Source organism: Acipenser ruthenus, chromosome 2 (assembly GCF_902713425.1).
Source record: "Acipenser ruthenus chromosome 2, fAciRut3.2 maternal haplotype, whole genome shotgun sequence".
In the NCBI taxonomy this organism is placed as follows: Eukaryota; Metazoa; Chordata; class Actinopteri; order Acipenseriformes; family Acipenseridae; genus Acipenser; species Acipenser ruthenus.
The window spans coordinates 36317653-36337998 of NC_081190.1; the positions used below are offsets into that span (position 1 = coordinate 36317653).

A 20346-nucleotide genomic window follows, 5' to 3' on the forward strand; every position below is an offset into this window, starting at 1 on the left:
GGTTGATCCCCGGAGCCAGCATCGCAGCCGTTGTGTGTGCTGATGCACCAGGGAGGCAAAATAAGCTGATCCCTGGAGCCAGCATTACACTTCAGCCATTAACACCAGACAGAAGGATATCTACATCATCATATGGAAGGAAACGTAAATGGATGGAGACACATATGGATCACATTAGTTTACTGTAAAGCTACGTCTTAGTTGGTGCTTATCTTGGCGAGAGCCGAGTTCAAATCAGCATGAAGTTTTAACATCTACTCTCGTGTAATGGAAATCATACATGCTTGATAAGGTATCCGTTTGAAATAGCAGCTATTGTCTGTGAATTCACTTTTGCTTTCAAATAATCAAGACAGTAACGTCTATGTTTATGAGAATGCAGCTTTACAAATTAATACACACGTTGCCAAATTGCACTATTTTATATGTGATAGCTGCAAATATGTGCAATAACAAACTTTGAAGGACCCTAATGTATCAAGGTATCTACTTACGCATCCATCCTAGGCATGTATCTACCTGTCAAGACTGGACATAGTTACCATATAAAACAACTATACACCCATAAAAATACCGTAACTAAAACTCAGACGTCTCGAAACTGTACGTCACTTGTTGCTTGCTCAGCAAACATAGATAAGATATGTAGGCGTTAGGACCCAGCGTAATTTTGTTCAGTCTCCGGCAACAGCAAGCATCAGCGTCTTGCAGTGTGCAGCTCTGAAGTGTTACACAAGGAAGGAAGCATCATGCAGAGGAAACGGAGTGTGTGAGGTATGACTCTGATATAAATATATTAATACTAACTAACAAAATATGATTAGCAAGGTGAGGGAATACATTCTAGACCATACTATTACCGAAAGAGCTTATTTTCTGTCGTGCTGGTAGAAGTTATTTTGCATTTGTTTTCTCCAGGCTGTTCAAAATTCTTCAGCACAGCAACAGTGAGAATGGGCTAGACAGACACCTGCAAGGAAGAATTCTCAGCCTCTGTTTTTGTTGTGTAAGTAAACGGCATGAAGGTTTTTTTTTTTTTTTTTAAATTTGATAATTTATCTCAGTTGATACCGTTGTTTCCATTACATTTTTGTTCTGTATATTTGCTTATACATTATGAATGGTTTGAATCTCAATCCCAGCAGTGTACACCAACTACCTGTTTCTGCACCGTTATTGCTCGTTTTGATCAAGATTTGAGAATATAATGATATACAACAGCAAGACTTAATTTCATGCATAGTCCAGGGGTCTAACAAAGGGGTAGCCAGTTTCCATATTTAAATAAATATAGGTAGTATTTTGTATGGTTAAGTTTTCTTTCGCAATTATCGTTCATTCTAATGCACACGCAAAATAAATAAATAAATAAAAGATGACATATTTGTTGGCTGGACTTGTAACGATGAAATATACAAACATCATTCAAACTGCACACATTTCATTCTCGTTTGGTAGTTATTGAGCACTGAAAGGGTTGCATTGTACTATGCATCGTCTCATAGAAATGGTATCGAACTTTTTTACAATCAATAAGCATTCAGTCATGTATTTTATTAATAATATTTTTTTCCCCCGGTGCTAAATAGTGTTGAATTGAATGTCATGTAAAAATGAACAGCTGTATTAAATTCTAAACTGACATTTAGGAAAAAGGCAGCTGCTGAAGTCTTTGTCCAACTCGATATGGATTGCTTTAAAAACAAACATTTTTTTTAGTATCTAGGGTAAAAACTATTTAAGATGCTGTAGTGTGGTGTAGAAACATAAGTCCGTCCGTCACTTTTAGTTGCCAAGTGCTAATGTAGTATAGTATGTGTTGCATTGCAAATCATGTGGTTAAATAGCTTATGCCAAAATTGCTTTTCTGTGTGGGAAGCAGTATGCAGGAAGTTTGCAATTAATGAAGGGATTTGTGTGGATATATAATATAATATAATGAATGTGTAATTTTATAATTAATATGGTAATTTCTGACCATAGTTCTGCAGAATTTTAATTGATTTGTTTCCCACTCACTGCAGCAGGTTCAGTAATGAATCATTCTTTGCATTGAGCCTGAATCTTCTAATTGCATTCCTTTTTTTTCAGGATGTAGCTCAAGCTTCATATTAGGCTTTTGCTGCATGCAACATCATATTTTGGAAATGCAGACAATGCAATTTTATTTGTATTACTTTTGTTTTAATCAATACTATCATTTTCATAAAATGCACTTGCTCCTTATTGGAGGGAACTGGTGTAAGCTTTTGTATTAACATGAACAAAGGGTGTGTGGGGGAGTAGTGGTATAGTATGAGTAAGGGTTCTGGGGTCAATCTGTATTCTTTGAATGTTAAATTTGTTCCTTTTTTTCTTTTGCTAATACAGTAAAATATCTTGAATGCCTGAAAGTTTTATTTAATACTGCCATAGAAAAGACCTCTTTGCGTTTCACTTGTCTCGTAAGCCTAGGACTGAGTGATGGTGGATACATAGAGCTATCAAAATGTTTCCAGTAAATCTTATGTAGGGCCATAGCCAGCCATGAAAAATGACCAAGGCACTTCATCTATGCACACAACGAGGGATGAAATGCATTTTGTTTTGCGGCAAAGCAACATGTAAGAGCCTAAATAAATAGTTATTAGTATGATTTTAACAGACCCTGTGCCTCCAGTGCCTCATAGCTGGCTACGGCCTTGTTGCCTAATAATTTTGTAGGTTTCCTACTGTACTATATAAAAGACAAACACATTATGGTAAACATACTACTACTCAGTATGTGCTTCTCTGTTTGAATATTTGTCCATCCTAGCCTGCATCAGTTAAGCATCCCAATAGGGAGAGCTTATATGTTGTTGCAAACTGTCGGTACTACTGCAGCTTTGTTCGATTTAAAGATTTACTCAGTTACCACCTTTCAAATAAATCTCAACTGTGTATTGCAGCTCCTGTCAAAGTCATATTGAAAAAAATGAAACAAAAAACATTATAAATGAAATGTCAAATCATGCAAGTCCTAAAATGTCCCTTTTTGACTTTGAAAAGCAAGGGTAACGCTCAGTGTTTTGTATTGAGTTGGTTGGTTGGACAAATGATAGAGGGGTCATTCCACGCCAACTCAATCAGAAAAGGAGCATTTTGTTGACCGTCGCAGATTTTGCTAGAAAATTTCACCTGGGGGGTTTCAGGCCCACTGAGTTCACAAATGCTAATGACATTTATTTATTTATTTATTTATTTATTTATTTATTTATTTAATTTCCACTTCGAGCTGTGACCTGGGAAAGGTCAACCTAAAGTGAAAAAGTGACCCTGACCAGAAAATCACCCTGGGCTCATCTTAGACGCTACCATCACGTGTAGCACCTTGTTCGACTCGTAATGAATAGGGCTTTCGAGAAAAAAATATCAGGAGCACCTAACTCACTTTTGGCAAGTTGCCAGACGAGGGGTAAGTGACGAGTTTTATTCGAACTTCAGCCCAACCCTTTACCCTGTAGGGGATGCGGGTCCTAAAATGTTAGTATTTCTGTAAGAACCTTAGGGACCACTCGTCCAAATTTTGTGAAACACTTCTGGTTTCAAGTCCCTCCCACTGGTCATTAACCCTCTCTGAATGTGAATTTTTGGTATTTCTACCAAGTTTAGCCTGAAATAACAAACGCGCGGGGGGCTCCAATAAATCACCCAAAAGATATTTTTGGGTAGATGTTGATAAGATCTACAAGAATCAAGCAAAACATTTTGGTATCTGTGGATTTTTGGCAGATTTAAGTTGCATTTGTCGTGCATTTGAGCATTGCTTATGGCCACTTTGGGGGGCTAAAGTACCACATAGTCCTAAATGAACTGGCGTTATTCTTCAATTTTGCATTGGCTGATGTTAGAGCTAGAGTAAAAAGTGACAGGGTGTGCTTCCAGTAGCCCGAAAACCCCCAGGTGAATTTTTCTAGCAAGTCGGTCAGGCAATGGCTCTGGTTGAGCTGGTATGGAATGACCCAGAGGCAAACACTTAAGATTTCACATTATAAATCCTATATCATAAATCAACCAATCACAGTGAAATATTTGCCAAACTTCCAGTACACCCAGTGTACAGATGTCATCCCGTACATAGAACACCGCACCTAATTCCAATGTTAAATAAGTTATGTTTTACAAAAATAAAGTATTTTTGTTTTAAAGCTTTTCCTGAGTACAGTATTAATTTGTGTTATTTATAATAAGTTAATACGTCGTGTGTAGGGTGTCTCTTCCTGCCAAACTGCATGAGATGACATCTCTTCTACAATAAGAGACACACGACGTGTTAACTTATAGTAACTTCCACTTGCATTCGACCTTTATATTTCACTTGAAGGGCTTTTTGTGCTAAGAACCAAATACTTGCTGTTTTGTTTTGCTGCTGGTATTTGTTGCATGACAGCAGTACTTATCTTTCACAGTCAGTTCATACAACATTTTAAAGTAAGGAATCTGACCCCGTCACTATAAAACACTCAATAGTGGTACATTTTGAAATGCTAAAAGAAACAATTTTAACAACAAATGTTTTTACTGTTTCTTTTTAAAAATCGAATACATTAAGAAAGACTTTTAGATAAACATTTGTCATTCAGTGTGTTTACATGAGCATAAGAATTCCGATATTTTTCGTAAAACTAAGTTTTCCTTAAACTAATTCCGATATCAAGTGTCATGTAAACACAGTTTTCGGAAAATGTGTCGGAATATTCCGAAAGTCAGTTTTTGGAAAACAGAACCTAGAAATTTCCGATTCAATTCCAAAAACTAACCAAATGTATGTCATGTAAACGCACTTTTTGGAAAACTTATTTCTATAGCGTACTGCACATGTGCAAACTTTGACCTTCCTGCACGTGGTTTTAGAAAACAGAAAATAATAATAATCTGAAGTCAGTCTGCATGCATCCATTTGTCTAGTTAGGGATAAAGTAGTACATTTGTTAAAGTCCATATGTATTTGTTAATAGCCCATACTGAAGCAGCAAATGTTTTCCAGCTTTAAAATGATGTGATAATTAAAAATAATGTCTGCAAAAGAAACTGGTAATATAGAACAGGATGAGCTGTTGGAAAGGCTGATTGCACATTGTGGGGAATCTGAATAGAGGTAGGATAGTAATCTTTGAATTTAAGACCTGACACTTCGATAAAGCACTATATTGGATTGGTCTCCGTTCTATCGCAGAAATGTCCGGTCTGTTCAAATTGTACTTAGGCTACTACAGTACTTTGCATGCGAAAATATCGTGCGTTTTCTGAAAACTTCAATCCATGTATACAGTTGAATTCTAATTAGATTCTCTATCGTTAATCATGTAAACACAGAAAAGTGACGTTTTAAGAATCCGTTTTCCGATAAAGTTTTCCGATTCAGTTTTCCGAAAACATTAGTTTTTGGAAAACGCTTTGTCATGTAAACGTACTGATTGACTGTCTCTAGTATTTCTAAAGATTTATCCTCTATACTTTTGGTGCAGTCAGGAAATTATAAAGTGTAAACTCATGTTTTCTCTAGATTCCTCATTATTGCACATCATGAAAATATCTGTCTTCGTTCATACTGGTGACCAAACTATAAAATAGACATTTTCATGTTATTTATGTTAACTTTGAGAAGAAAGTTTCTGTCTGTACAGGTAGCTGTAGGTGACTGTCCTACATTTTGTTAACTTGCAGTACTAGATTGATCTGATCATAAAATATGTGCCTGCAGCAGGCCAGCAGGCAGTTAGGAAGTTTATTTTTTTTTATTTCATAAGGGTCAAGAATCACGCCGACCACAGCATCCAATCCATCCATTCTCATTTGTTAGTTTTAACTGCAGTGAGACATTAGCTCTGGAGGAAACCCATGGAAAGCATCACACACTTAGCAAAATGTTATTAATTAAGGCTTGTTTGCCTGCTCAGCCTGCTGTGACATGCATGCTAGTAAAAGGTCACTGAACCCCGCCGGTTGCCGGAGCAGATCAGTGCAAAAATGATTTTTCACAGATCACCTGGCAGATGTACCTGGCATGGACCCTGCAACATGATCACATATCCGTTCATGTGCAGTATAATCCCCAGTGTATGTACAGTAATAAACATACCGTACTGCAGTATGATCCCCAGTGTATGTACAGTAATAAACATACCGTACTGCAGTATGATCCCCAGTGTATGTACAGTAATAAACATACCGTACTGCAGTATGATCCCCAGTGTATGTACTTGTACAGTAATAAACATACCGTACTGCAGTATGATCCCCAGTGTATGTACAGTAATAAACTACAGTGCCTGCAACAAGTAGTTCACATGATCTGTCTGTTTAAAGAGACATCCAAGAATGACGGGGGTTTTAATGATAGGATGCTGCTGTTAGAAGGATTGGTCTTGCTTGAAAATAGTATTCTTCAGGTCGAGATTTGCTGTTTGTATCCTCATACCATATTTAAAGTGTTCAGTTTCCAAATATTTGCTTTAATAGCAAGGTTCTCTAACTGTTATATTTATTGGCCGCTTCAAGTGCTTCGTTATTTTCTCCACTCTGATTGGTTCACCAAAGTCACTGCGTCAGTGTTTTCTTTTTCTTGACCAATCTGTCTTTTTTTTTGTAAAGCTCCCTAGTTTTCTGTGCGCTCATGTAGAATTTACTCGTCTTGCATGTCACATGATGTAGATCTAGTGCTCAAACACAATATGATGACATGCTTCACAGAGACAGAAACTTTGTCGACAGTAAGCTGCCATATTACAACAAAACAGAGACAGACACTTTACAGAGGACCTGTAGGAGGATTTGCATTTTCAAATGGTGCCTTTACGAAATATACGCTAAGGCAACTGCCCTAACCTTTGTTTGGTTTTGTTTTTGTTTCTCAAACAAAGAGTTCACAAACTGAGATGAAAAATTATTTTATTTTTCATTCTTAAAATTTATTAATCTATACATGTGCAAATGTTGCCAAAAATGGACATTACAAGACAGAACCTAGGACAGTTTAATGTTATTTCAGGGATGGAAATAAGACTTCCATTGCATAGCAGTTTTATCCATTCCTGGTTTTACTATGTGCTTAATCAGACACACCTAAGCTTGTTACCTTTATACTGGGGCCATTCAAGCTCATAGTAAAACCTGAAATGGGTGAAACTGCTATGCAATAGGAGTCTTATTTCCATCCCTGTTATTTTCAGGATTGGTGACCGGATAGCTGTTTGCTTTTGGCTTAGACTTTACAGTCCCTTAACAGTATGAATAAGATACAAGGCATGTTACTCTTAAGTAGCATAGTGTACCAAAAATGAAAAAAAAAAATGTTGGGTCTGAGTTGACTGTTAACTGTAGTGTGCCTCTTTTGGGCACTTCCTAAAAGTTGTATTGCAGACACATGATTTATACTTAACCTTACGTGATGCTGTGAAAAGCCAATGTTTTGAATTAACAACCATTGGTACTATACCTGAACTATAAGCTTTTTCTCATGAAGTCCTGTGAACAAATTCATCAATTACTTTCAGTTAGACAAAGTTACATATTCATTACCACAATCTTTCTCAGGACTGGCATTTTAGACCTGGCAGGTTTTAAGAGTTTTTTTTGTTGTTTTTCCCAGTAATGCATATTATAGCCAATGCCAGTACTGTGGAATTCATAACAGCAATACAAGCAATAGATTGTTTATGCTGTTTTTTTTCTTTTCTTTTTTTTTTTTTTAGATTTTTATTCCCCAGTAAATAAATCCAGCGGTACCTAAATGGTCCATCAACCATCGTCTGGCATTTAATTGACTTGGAGGATGGATGCATGCTGATAAACTAATGGCAGGTTTTAAATAATTGATGTCGCTGTAAAAACCCAGAAATGCCAAAAATTCCCCTGTAGTACTATCTGAATGCTCTTTCATGCGCCAGTTAATTTATGGTGCTAATACAAACTAAGCAGCTTGTCTAGCTGTGGTTTTGTTGCCCCATTTGTGACCAGGAAGTGGCACTGGGGAATGGGCTAAAAGCAGTTTATGATGATGATTGCAGCGGCTCTATTACAATGCTATAAGAGGCACAAGTGCTGGATTGTTCACTGGAACCTAAGCCAATCTTGTATTCCGTAAACCTGTCTTGATTCAAGAATCTTTCTGCAATACAGGGGTGTGACTTGCTGAGGGATGTATTGATGAGAATGTATAAATATTCTGGAATGTGCTAGTTTGGGGTGGAGGTGGGAGTTGCAAAGGGGAGGTGTTTGTGACGACAGTGAGAACAGCTGACCCTCTGTTGGGGATGTAGAGTAAACATATAGTACTTGGAAACATCGCACACTGGTTACGCTTATGCACCATGCTGGTCCAGGATCCAAAATCTGCTCCAGCACCTCTCTGTTATAGGAAATATCAATAGAAGTAGAATATGTGTTCATATGCTACAATAGTATATGGTACAGTATATGCTTACCGATGCTTTACCAAGCTTTCACTCTTCTTGATTACACTTTGCTATGTGTTTACTCGGATAAACTTTTATAAGGGATGGTCATACAGTGCACGTTTTTGTTCTAACTGGTTCCTAAAAAAGGATTTTAAATGTGTATTTTGGTCTAAGGTACATGGAATTAATTCCACAGTGTGCACCGAAAACCAGATTGAAACCTGAAACACGAAACACAACCCAAATCCCCTTAATTCAGAAATTTAGCGTCAGGAGTCATTTCAGAACAGGATATTAAACATGGTTGAAATAAAATAAAATGTATCCTAGATAGTATAAAGTACGTTGTGAATGTGTCAGTTGTTATTGTAGCAGGGAGGGCGCAGGACAGCAGACGTATAGTGAAACTGGTTAACTTTTATTTTCTCCAAACAACAAAGACAAGAACAGGTCTTTTAAATTAACTTTTGACCAATATAAATAATGGCAGATAAAACGCAAGGCTACCCCTGAGGACCTGTTTGCTATCCTCCAGCATCTCTCTATTATGCCCCTCGCCTGAGCTTTTCTACCTTCATATGGGTAGCTCCTCCCCTTGACTCAATCATTACCATAAGAACTGCAAGCATAATAACAATTATGACCATCCAGTGTATTGATCCTTTACCCAGAGTTGTAATGACTCGACTTGGAATCAAGTTGCAATTTTTCGTGAATCGTTGCCATTAAATGACTCGATTCGAGTCCCTGCTCAAAAGACGTGACGCAAAAAAGTCTCCATTTGACTTGAGTCATTGTCTTTATAATAAAATCAATAACAAACTTATTTCATTTTCAATACATGCAGCCCCTCTCTAACACACGCAGTCAACTTGTCATTTTGCACATAAACAGGTTCATGCCATGGTTAAGACAGTTGCTAAGGAAATAGAAAACACCTCTCTAGCCTATAGCACTGTTCTGTGATCATAATGTCACAAGCAGCAGGGAGCCCGGGAATCAAAATGTGTAGGCGGGAAGCAAAGACAGATTTCTGATCACTGATCACAGAAAATCCTGAGGAAAATAGTGATTTTTGAGTTTTGTCACAGACACGAAAAAAACAAAACAGCAACATGGAGAGTACACTAAATGTACCTGCAGTGGTGGAGTTCGCTTTTAATAATTATACAGTCGACCGGCACTGTAAAGCGACAATATGAATAAACTGCATTCAAAACATAGCACCATAACTGCCACTAATTTATACCGGTAGGTTTTTAGTTTTTTTCAACGGCTAAAATGAGAATCTGAATTAATTAAAAACTCAGGCACAATGCAACAACGGTATTTTTCCAAAATGAGTAGGTATTCAATATTTTAAAAAAATAAAAATAATAATGATGCCAGGGCAAATTAAACAACATGGCAGAAAAAGCACAGATCAGGAGTTATTTTTCAGGTTTTGGTAGCACACAAATAAAGATAATGAATGTAAAAAAGTTTCTAAAGTCAAATTTTGACTAGTGAAAGCTTGAAAAGTAAATAATTTGGAAGTATTTGGTGCTCACTATTCTCTTTATTTAATGTATGTATGGTTGTATGTATTTTATCTATTTATTTAACAGCTAATGCAAACTAATAAAAACTACAAGCATTTGGAAGTTTACCTAAACTCATATTAGGTAGTCCAAGGTCAGTGCTAATCAGGGTGTCTGAAACTAGAGGTTTATGTTTAAAGTCTTAGACTTAAAAAGTTTTTTTTTTCTTTCTTTCTGGGATCATTCACACAGCACGGGATTGTTTCGGGACAAAACTGGTTATCATTTTGTTTGTTTGGATTAACGCACCACCACCCGCCCTCACGTTGGCAGTCTTGTAAATAATTGTAAAATAAAATCACAACCTTTTTTTTTCAAAATACCATACTGGACTTGTTCTCTGCACCACTACCTTTGGCCCTTGGCAATTCAGTTTTAGTTTTTTGTCTTTACCAAATCACTTTTTTTTATTATTCAAAGCGGATGTGACAGAGCAACATATTTCCCCATCACTATAATCAGCGGTGATCTATGTACAGTTAAGATGCTGCTGTATAAAACGCCAACAAAGGACAGGATTAAAAAGTGTGTAAAATGTTTTATTGTAACGGGAGCTGTGTAAATCCAGAGATGTAATCTCATAAAGAGGAACGGGGCACAAATAGAACTACATATTTAACTTACTGCTGGTTTAAATTGTTTATATGTGAATGGAGGGAGCGATTTGTTATTTTAGAAGCTGGGTGAACTGTAATAAAAGTAATAAAAATGGCACTTACCATTTGTTTTAGGAGTAAGTTTATGCTGCAGACCCAGAAGCTGGTCTTGCAGTGGTCCTCAATGTGAAAGGGGCGTGCATGGCAAGACTGGTACTGATTAAGGGTGTGGGAGTGCGCACTTTCGTATGTGTGTGTGGGGGGGTTCCTTTTATGTAGAATTTCTGTTTGTAAAGTTTAAATAATGCATAAAGGGTGTGGAAATGGTTATTTTATGAATTTTGAATTGCTAATAAAAAAGTAATGTTAGCATGGTAAAGGCAGAGTTGTAACAAGTCACCAAAATTGAGACTCGAGTCCAGTCTTTGACATGACAAGCTCGAGTCGAGTCACCAATCTGGCTCGAGTCACTTTGACTCATTACGCCTAACAGTTCAAAATATCTTGATTTAATCAGATTAGTTTTACAGGAGATTAGCAATCTATACATAAAAAAAAAACTTGTTAAAAATACCAAAAATTAGGATGCACAATAATGTGGTCATACTTGCCTCACTTATGTTCACCATTAAAAGTCCACGGTTACTGCTTTGTTTTCGTCTTTCCATTTTAGTGGATTCCTTGATGTATTTATAAGCACATTTTGCCACTGTATAAAGACCCCTTTCTCTGTGCTCAATTGGGTTGGATGTTTAGTAATGAATGATACCACAAAACAAAGAACATATCTAAATATTTTCTCACTTCAGTACTGACACTCCCTTATAGTTTTGTTTCAGATACATTAACCAAATGAAAGGAAATTTGGTGGCATTTAATTTCATATTGAGATATTACTTCAAGGTTTTAACACATAGGAGACAAATAGAAAAATAAAGAAACTGTGGCAACATTGTATATAATTCAGTTTTATATAAGAACATAGGTAACATAGAATTTGTACTACATATCTCTCCACTTAGTGTAAGCTGAGCTATGGAGTCTTTTTCCATTAAATGTCAGCTGGACAATTTTTTAAGTAACAGATACTGTTTCACAAAAGCACAACACATAATAAAAAGGTGTCTGTTGTCAAGAATCTTTCTAATGGTATAACAAAATATAATACTGTACTGAAAAAAATACAAAAACAAATTCATCTTTTAAACTTTCTCTCCGGTCACGTCTTACTTTAATATACATAAAACTAAGTTATTTTACAATTATTTGCAAGACTGCCAACGTGAGGGAGGGTGGTGGTGCGTTAATCCAAACTATCAAAGTGATAACCAGTTGTGTCCCGAAACAATCCCGTGCTGTGTGAATGATCCCAGACCCCTATGCTTCCCGGCACTCCGTCTGTCTCCCTAAGCCGTATTCTGTTTTCTGTCGCGCCCCTCACTGTACCAGTTCTCTCTCCAGCTTCTCGCCCCAAAACTGAGAGCGGCAAGACAGCACGCAACCTTTTGTACGCAGAACCCGCCCCTGTATTCCTCTGAACACCAATCGACCTAGCTGTCCGGTGTTCCTAATACTGGCTGAATGGAGTAGCGGAGACCTTCCGTCACCAAGAAGGAGACCGCCATCCAGCTCATCCTGGTAAGAGAAACTCTCAGTTGGCTGAATTCAGACCTTACCCTTGCTACCCAACCCGAGCCTGACGGGACCCAACAATACAGGTTCGGGTCAGGTCGGGTGTAGTTTGTATATTCTGGTTTGGGGTCGGGTCGGGTAGGTTCTTTGAGAAATGACCTCTCTAATATCATCTCACAAACCTGCTTATTTGTTTTGTGCAGCCCGTCAAATGCTGCGTCACCGGCCTTTACTAAGTAACCACAGGATATAATTAATTTCCAATGCAACTAACAACCAATAATCATCTCGGCTGATAAAATGACATTTTGTGCAGCCTGTCAAATGCTGCGCGGGCGGTCTTAACGGGATACAGTTCAGTTGCAAAACACCGACGTCAACAATTAAACATAGTCAGTCTTATACAAATGCACACACAAAAAAAACACAAAAAAAACACCAAATGCAACGCCTAATTGATAGCTCTCATCAGTCGACAATTCACACAAACTGTTTTGTTCCAGTTAATGATACAAAAGGCATTTGTCCTGTAGTAAACTATATGCATTTGTTTAAATGTAAAGAATGACTACATGTACAGTATTAAAACACTGCTCTTTAATTCACTGTTAGTTTTTTTTTTTCTCGCACTCATACTGTGCTGTCATAGGGAAACGTGAAACTCGGTTTATATCATGACCTGCTTTATAGCACGAATTATGCCTGCATGGCACTCATGAAGCGGGTTCATCTGTATATAGGCTGATGGAGTAAAAAATAAAAAAAACTATCAACAGGAGAATGTGTAGCAGTGGAATGTTCACTTGCTGGAAAGAGTATGTTTAAATCCACTGTGGAAAAATTAAAAATGAAAATAATAAAAGTCCATGTGGCTTTGTACTATGCAAATCTTGCAAAATATTACTGAAATATGACAAATTTATCTCTGCAGTGGCACGCTGAGAAGTGATGTATTCAACCTGTAGCTGGTTTAAAAGCCATAGTTGAGGTGTAATATTTGTTGATGAAGGTTAATTTAGAGGTTTGATATGCTATAGGCGTGTCCAAAATGAGTATGCGAATTTGCAGGAGCATCTTTGTGGCTTTTTATAGTAACAAAGTTTTGAAGAAGCCTGTTGTCGTCTCTTAAATTGTGCACTGTTGGATTATTAGGAAAGGAAGTAAATGAGATATGTTTAATTGACAGTGACTTTTTAATCTATTTATTTATGTTTTAACTGGAAACCAGGAAACCAGGTTGCAATAGCGTATGTTAGGATTTGTGGAGATGGTCAGGTCAGGTCGGGTCAGGTATGCAAATATTTTAAAGGTCTTGGGCTCGGGTCGGGTTCAGATTTTGTTTGGTCGGGTCGGGTTCGGATCGGGTTTTAAATTTAGGCCCGAGCAGACCTCTAATTCAGACCCCCTTCAGCCCATCACAAAAACATTTCAAGAATAGTTACAAATATTCTAGTCCCTACTCCCTGTAATGCCTTCACAAGATCAGACCACACAGGCACACGCTGATTTTACTGAATGATAAAATGCATACTGTATATGTTTGCTAAGTGTAAATTCCGTCTCAAGGGAAGTCTTTGTTTCTAATTCTCAGTCTTTCTGTATAAAATGTGCAGGGAAGCTTCACAGGTACGGACTAGCTCTAAATTGCTTCCCTGCTGCTGCACTTCCATGTGCTGCTAGGTTCCACTATAGGTTATGTTCCTGTTGTGTGAGTATATGCAGCATAGATTATAGCTGTTGTGTGCCTGAGAGCTTCTTGGCAGGCTTTCAAGAGAGAAAGTATGAATTATAAACACAGCCATGCTACAAAGATGGTCTAAAAAGTTAGTGATATAAAAATATGTAATGCAACAGACAGCGAATAAAAAGCACTATACACAGCAGGCAGCACGCCCATCTCTGGGACTGAAGGCCGTGTGTTCAGATCCTGCGAGAGAAAGCCTGCAGTACATAGTAATACACTAGCTCGCCATGTTTGGGGTGCTGTATTGTTAGAGGTGCTGAGTGTGATGCATGAACCAAAGCTCCACCTACTACTAGCATGTTTTGTTTTAGCTACCATAAATTATCTATTGGAAAATATTGGATATTAGTTTATGTCAAAGTCAGCAGATCCAGTTCTCAGCAACCTTCATTGAATGCTTGAATTTTCACTTATATATCTTCTTGTTGACTAATCATTCCCAAAAATGTCCTGAAATAAACCACCTGTTAAAAGCTTTAACATGTTGTCTGGCGTTGACTAACCACATGATGAGATGGGGAGAGATCCTGCAAGCTGAGGCTGACAATTGTGGATAATTGTGTAGAATAATTCTTTGGATGCCTGCAGGAGTCCAAGCTGCATGCTGAACTCAATTATCTTGTGACAGAAACTGGAGGGCCAGTAAATTAAGCTGCTTACGTTGTAACATGAAATGTGAAATACAGCTTAAATAAATCTGGGAGTTGAATTTACAAGTACTGTATTTTTAATAAAGATCCTTTCAAAAGTGATGTTTTGATTGTATAAGTAATCCCCAGGGCATAAGGCTTCAGTCAGCTTGTGGCAAAGTGGTTAACAGTGTGCAGGTGATCAGTAATCAGACAGACAACGATAATCCAGGTGCAATGTTGTTTAATTGTTTGTAAGCCAATTGCCTAATGGTGTAACAGCAGTAAATAATAAACAATGTTAACAGGCAACACAGCGGCGTGTGTTGCTCTGTTTAAATCCACGGTTGGTTCCAGAATAATAAACAGTCCCGTTCTTATTCACCTACACGTAACACAAACACAAGTCCACAGTGCGTGCTCTAGTGCTCGTTGTGAATATACAGTTCTTTAGTGATACAAAGTGCAGTGATGTTGTCCGGGTTTAGTGCTGGCCTTTGGCGACAGCTCCGGATCGTGTTAGCCGTCTAAATAACAACAAACACTCACAGTTATCACAAAAGTTCTCCTTTTAGTTACCAGTTTTTAACCATTCACAAAGGAACAGATCACATCACTACGTCCCTTTTAAATACCTTCAACCATGACCCCTTGGTTAAGTAGTGCACCCGCTCCTCAAATCCGTGGATGCCACATTTCTTCCCGTCCGGGTCTATGATTTAGTGTACCGTAGCTCCGTCCCCTTTCTAGATGGCTGACTTCCACCTAACCCTAGGAATTAACTGTCCAGTCCAGGGTACTCTGTTCTGTATACACAGCAACCTCGCAGGTCGGGAGGGAGATTTAACACCAAGAATCATTCAATCTCTGTCACACAGCTGTAAAGATGATGGGCTTCAAAAAAGATTGGAGCAATGACTTTCTGTAACCCACATGCTATGTGTATCTGTATTTTATTAAAGCTTTTAAGAAAACCAAATAACTAATTATAATCTGAACTGGATTCTTTTCTGTTGAATTCTGAAAACTGTTGTGAAATGCAGAACACATTATTACAGTGAAACTCGTTTATGTTGTAGGGGCTATTCAGAAGTCTTTTTAAATGTGTTATTTTTCTCTTGGGTCACCGAACACCTACAGTATCTGTTCAAAAGGCATGCACCACTTTTGACACATGCATTACAAGTTAACTTGCTGTAAAGGGATTTTCATGAAAAAAAAATGGCATACAAGTAGGCAGTAAGTTTCTGTTGTAGTTGTGAAACAGTTTATTTGTTGTGATGAGAATGCATTTTTGCATTATTAGAAATTTGCATCTATTGATAGAGTATATTTTCTCATTGTATCATACTTGCTCTCATTTTAGCAGCCAAAAATATAAGCTACAAAATATTGTATAAGATCTAAAAGGCCCCCTCTGCTCTGGGCTCTTGGTGAAACCGAAGACTTGTACAGCAGAAACTGGGTGTGACAGGAGACCAGGCTAACACCCAGAACCATACGCAGACCCTCCTGACAACCATGTTTGGTTACATTCCCCAAATTTAGTGTTTGCTGTCCCTTTGAAAGCTGCTTGCCACTGTCACTCTTCAGACAATGATTTACAGATTTACTGAGACAGCATACTGAGAGGATATTTTCTAAATGGGCTTAAATTATGCTTATTTGCCCTGATAAAAGTAAGATTATGAACACACCGTATTCGAAAAACATTGGGCCTTGTTTATGAAAGACACTAAGCATTATGGGGCACCATAATTGCAATTAGTGTGCATGTTCGTGATTTCCGTATTTACTATTGCAATGTTATTAATTATTGCGCAATATAGTGAGCATATTATGGCGCACACTGATTTTATTGTGCCACACTATGGTAATCAGAATGAATATGTGATTTGTATGGTAATGCATGATAATGTATTTAAACACTGTATTTACTAAAGGGCGATTAGTTTGCACCTTAAAGTGAGTGATAATTCATTCGTTTGGAAACCAGGCTTTAACCACGATAGGGGCACTATTTGAACCTCTTTTTCTGGGCTGAAGTCTGTCTGGCATCATGGAGGCATTACTTGTATACAGAAGCCATATGGGTAGGATCCAAAGACCTGCAGAAAATGAATTTGAAATTTTGTGTTTGAAAAACTAACAAAATTATTTAGCATCGAACACGTGAAACAAGTCTGTTTGCCTCACAAAATTCAGCATTTACATGCATTAAAGTTTTCATATACAGCAGTGAAAATTACCCGTACATAGCAGGTTATGTTAAGCGTGAATGAATGTTGTAATTTCTTCGGTTTTATTTTTATAGTTCATTACATTGGTACAAATAATAAAACACTTTTAATTCTTAAATCAGATTACAGTTTTACCTTAAGTTGTTGTCTTCTGATCATTAAAAGTAGGCTAAAAATGTTCCTTTTCGATTAGGCTTATTCTTGATTGTACAGCGCTTTGTGATAAGTGTTCTGAAAGGCGCTATATAAAAACAATTGTATTGTATGTTGCATAATTATGAAATACACTTTATAAAAGCAGTTAAGTGGTTTGTGTCCTTACCTGGTTGAGAGTCGTCTTTACGTCTTGTGGTGTCAGTGACGCCCTGCACACCTGGTTGTTCTGTGGAGAAGATGTTCACAGTGTTCTTTTACAGGCTGGTCAGTGCCGCCTGTCCGGATGGTCTTCCTCCTGTGCGTGTTGCGCAGAGCGGTTCTGAACACATTTTTTGAACATGTCTACGGCTTTTTGGCTGTGACCCAGGGCATTGACCAAACAAGGTATTCATTCAAAACCACCTCCTCCACTAGAATTTCTAACTCCTCTGTGTGCAGTTTTAGGTTGCTTTGCCTCTGCCTATCCCCTTCTGTGTCGCTCATCGCTTATTTTCGGTCAATGTAATCCACCTCCACCTTTCACAATATGCCACTGACCAAAAGATACGCCTGGACTGCTGGGGCTTTTTATATCACGGTGGTCACGGGTTAGTCTGTGACATTGTCATGCATGTTAAGTTATCGCTCACAATACATGTAGTGTGCATGCTATGGTATGTAAATTAGCCATACCAGTTAGTAAATGGGACAGTAAATTTAGATTTATGGTGCACGTTAGGCTCACTACTTCATGTGCACATTACAGCTACATTTAGTGCCCTTTTGTAAATGAGGCCCATAATATAGAATACAGTACCTCAAAACTGAAAATTACAGATATCTTACTTCCAGTTCTCTTTTCTTCTATACTTTTACATTTTTAGTCATTGCCAATTATTTTTATTATTTTTTCCCAATTTTAGAATGGCCAATTTTTTTTTTTTAAGCTCAGCTCACCGCTACCACCCCTGCGCTGACTCGGGAGGGCGAAGGCGAACACATACTGTCCTCCGAAGCGTGTGCCGTCAGCCGACCGTTTTTTTTTCACACTGTGGACTCACCATGCAGCCACCCAAGAGCTACAGCGTCGGAGGACAACACAGCTCTCGGTCAGCTTACAGGCAAACCTGCAGGCGCCCAGCCAGACTACAGGGGTCGCTGGTGCTTGGTGAGCCGAGGACACCCTGGCCGACCTAACCCTTCCTTCCCCCAGGCAACGCTCGGCCAATTGTGCGCCGACTCCTAGGAGCTCCCGTCCATGGTCGGCTGTGGAATAGCCTGGACTCGAACTCGCAACATCCAGACTATAGAGCGCATCCTGCACTCCACGTGGAGCGCCTTTACTGGATGCGCCACTCGGGAGCCCCTATACTTTTACATTTTAACTATATAAATGTACCCATATGAAAACTAACTGCAGTTAAGTAACCTAATTCCAGGATACTGCCCTTATGTCATTTAATATATTTTCTTTCATTGGTACTGTATGTGTATGACTTGTTTCTGTCTTTTAGCTGATTTATTTGCAGTCCATAATCATTTTGTCCCTGATACTGTACAAGTGACAAGGCTCCAGAGAAAGACAATTCTTACAGCCAGTGACACATGATGCCTGCTTCTGGCCAGTAGCTACCCTTATAAAAGTTTCCCATAGTAAAAACATAGCAATGTGCAATAAAACATAGTTAAAACATAGGTAAGCTTGGTAAAGCCTTGAGAGGTATGGTAAAGTATATTAAAACTGTGGTAAATGTATAGTATAACCATGGGAAAAACAGCAACACTTTTAGAAGAAAAAAAGATTGCAGAGAGTGCAGTGAATGTTCGGTAATATGCTGGAAAATCTCTTACTGATTAAAATATAGGTCAGAATTAATTTAGTTAACAGGTATACATGAGCGCAAAAATGTATGAAAACAACATTTATTTACAGAGCTTAAAATTAATTAAACCAACATTTATTTCTAGAGCTCAAAATGAAATCTTTGTAATGGGAATGACATTTGCTTGACAAGGTAATAACTGCATGCTGATTAGCACGGATCCTACTTTTCCACAATAAAAAAAAAAAAAAAATTCTCTCATGATAAAAATAAAAATCGGCGTTATTCCACAATTAAAACAAAAGGCTAAAATTGAGTCCCCTGTCACACAAAGTACTACTGAATAACACTTAACACAGGAAGTATTTAGTGGTACACTTTCAAATTTGAAGGAAGTTACAGGCTCACCAGTGCCATCCATCAATCATGTAAACAAACTTACCATTCGACTATAAAAATTACAAAAATGTCTGTGTAGTAGTAATACAAAACTAAAAATAGTATTCATATTAGTTTATCTCGTGTTAGTCTTGGTCACCTGGATGGCTATTGCTTTTGAGGCATTTCTGGAACAAATGTACTTAACTTTTTTGGGAGGATAAGAGGATGGAATAGAGAGGAAAACATCAAAAGGGCTGTAAATCCACTCCTGTGGGTAAAGAGTTTAAAGATAAATAACTCTCCCCAACTCCCCAGTCCAATCAGACAGCCTAATTCCTAAAAGGTACCGGTAACATGAATTCAAAGAACCTAGTCCAGTAAATCAATGGGTCAGTCCCTTAAGCAACAGTATATCTGTAAATTCATTCTCATGATAATAAGCAGGAATACGGGTGGGTCAATAGACTTGCAGATAGAAGTTCACAGGCTAAAAGCCTGCTAAGGGGACCTTCTGTTTACAAAGAAAGCAAAGCAAGATGCAGGCAAAATCATTTGAGTGGGTGTGCATTCTTTTTTTTATGTAATTGTCGATGATAGTGACGCAGCAGTATATAGCAGATGGTTATGAGTTTATTACGCTATTGGCAACCTATCTTTGGAAGCAAAGGGTTGTAAGGACATCCCGGTTAATTAAGAAAGAAACTGAAAGCTGTTGTTGCTGTTGAAAGTTGTTTATGTGGCAGATGCCTTTATCCATGATGATAAATTACTCTGATTGAAAATGGGTGATGGCTACATCCTGTAATTTACATTTTGGTTCAGTAATAATAATGATGGGTCATGTTGTAAACCGCAGATGTCCAGAGGGATTACGTCAGTGATCTGCTCAGTTAGGCCGCAGAGACTGCTACCCTGTAATCGGAACCAATAATTAAGGCAGACACCATGTATTAGCAAAAGCTAAGATAACAGTGGTGTTTTCAGACCTGTGGAACAGATATTTACAATATCTGCCTCATACAGTATGTGGCTTTTTTTCTAGTGCATCTATTCTATTAAAATCATTGCAGCATTTTAGCTCTGTGGCTTTTGCACGTCTCATTGAAAGTTGCAAGCATTCTGTTTCTGATTTGGAATAGTGTGAAAGAATATCTATACAGTAGATC

General features: G+C 37.9%; 1 protein-coding gene across 1 annotated transcript in view; it reads left to right on the top strand.

Moving 5' to 3' along the window:
* Positions 1-665: 665 nt before the first annotated feature.
* The window catches only part of LOC131699136 (ras-related protein Rab-27B-like), an 80690-nt gene continuing 61009 nt past the window's right edge, over positions 666-20346 (top strand). Inside the window, exons 1-2 of the mRNA XM_058995223.1 lie at positions 666-774; positions 919-1006. The gene's annotated coding sequence lies outside the window, so the exon portion shown is untranslated. The remainder of the gene's footprint in view (positions 775-918; positions 1007-20346) is intronic.